Source organism: Durio zibethinus, unplaced genomic scaffold (genome assembly GCF_047325235.1).
Source record: "Durio zibethinus cultivar Kanyao isolate XHJ-2024 unplaced genomic scaffold, ASM4732523v1 HiC_scaffold_387, whole genome shotgun sequence".
Lineage (NCBI taxonomy): Eukaryota > Viridiplantae > Streptophyta > Magnoliopsida > Malvales > Malvaceae > Durio > Durio zibethinus.
In genome coordinates this window covers 868372-870000 of record NW_028323010.1, presented here as the reverse complement: position 1 = coordinate 870000, position 1629 = coordinate 868372, and positions in this window count along the sequence as shown.

The window sequence follows — 1629 nt, the reverse complement described above, 5'->3', positions numbered from 1 at the left end:
TTGGTGCGGGCGGTTGCCTCGAGCACCATCGGCAGACCCTGGGCCCTGGTGCGGCCGGTTGCCCCGATAACCATCGGCACATGCTGGGCCCTGGAGCGGCCGGTTGCCTCGATCACCATCGGCAAAAGCTGGGCCCTGGTGCGGGCGCTTGCCTCGACCACCATCGGCACACGCTGGGCACTGGTGCGGGCGCTTGCCTCGACCACCATCGGCACACGCTGGGCCCTGGGGCGGGCGGTTGCCTCGATCACCATCGGCACACGCTGGGCCCTGGTGCGGGCGGTTGCCCCCAGCACCATCGGCACACGTTGGGCCCTGGTGCGGGTGTCACGCCCTGGGCGGGCGCGCCAGGCACATCAGCCAGACCAGCAAGCGAGCCAGCAGCTAAGGCCCGCAGACCAGGCGTGCTGGCGGGTATCAGTGCGCAAAGCCTATCAAACGAGCTCCAAACGCCCGCCCATCTTGCAGGCCAACTCATGAGACCAAGGCCTGGCATTTGGGCTGCCCGCACCACATCCAGAAGGGCCCGAGGTGCTGGATACGCAAGGGAAGCTTCTGGAACCAGGCAGGATCAGCATCAGCATCCTGGCAGATTTGGTTGACCCTGAAAATCAGGAACCAGCATCTTGATTAAATGTAATCCCATGATTGTAGCCTTTATTTTAGGGATTTGCCATTAAGTTGTAGCTGGAGCCTCAACTATAAATAGAGGGCTGCTCCACCCTCATTTGTACACCATCAAACACTTCTGTTTCAGTGAATACAAGAGCATTTCCAGAATTCTGTTTTTCTGTCCTGTTTCTCTTTAACTTGCGTAATCAGCCCTTCCCTTTGTTCTAGTGCCCGCACGCTTGTGTTTTAGGCTGACTTAGGCATCAAGGACGAGATTCCAAGCCTAAGGCCGCACGGATTCTGAGTCTAAGGTCGGAGCCCGTGACAGTTGGTATCAGAGCAAGTTCGATTCTGCGTGTTTGTGTTGTGCAGGTTAGATCGTGATTGAGGAGATGGCATCCCAAAGCGACGTTGCTAGCCAACAACCAGAGGCCCAGGAGCATGGGCGAGGAAGAGGCAAGAAAGCTGGTTCTAGAGATATCTGGTCTACCATGGACGGTAGGCTGGCCAAGGTGGAGGTGACCATAGGCGACATGGGGGAGAAGCTGGAGGAAGTAGAAACTCACATTGCATCGCTAGACTCCATGGGGGAGGAGATCCAAAGTGAGCTAGCAGCTGCTCTCAACAATGGCCTGGATGCGATCACCCAAAAGAATGAATCCTTGGAGGCGGAAGTTCTGACTTTGCGAGATGGCATGGAGGCCATGCGCCATGGCATGGAGGCCATGCGCCAGCGGATGGAGGAGCTTACCAGTGAGCTCGTTACTTGCAAGACTGCCATTGGGAATGGCATGTTTGCTGGAGTGTCCAGATCCAGATTGGATGTCCCCAAGCCTAAGGAGTTCAAGGGGACTAGGGCAGCCAAGGAAGTAGACAATTACCTTTGGGGTATGGAGCAGTACTTCCAGGCCATGGGCATGCAAGACGAGGCAATAAAGGTAAGCACCGCTGCTATGTATCTCACTGATGTAGCCTTATTGTGGTGGAGGCGCAGGTGTGATGATGTCAGGCGTGGGA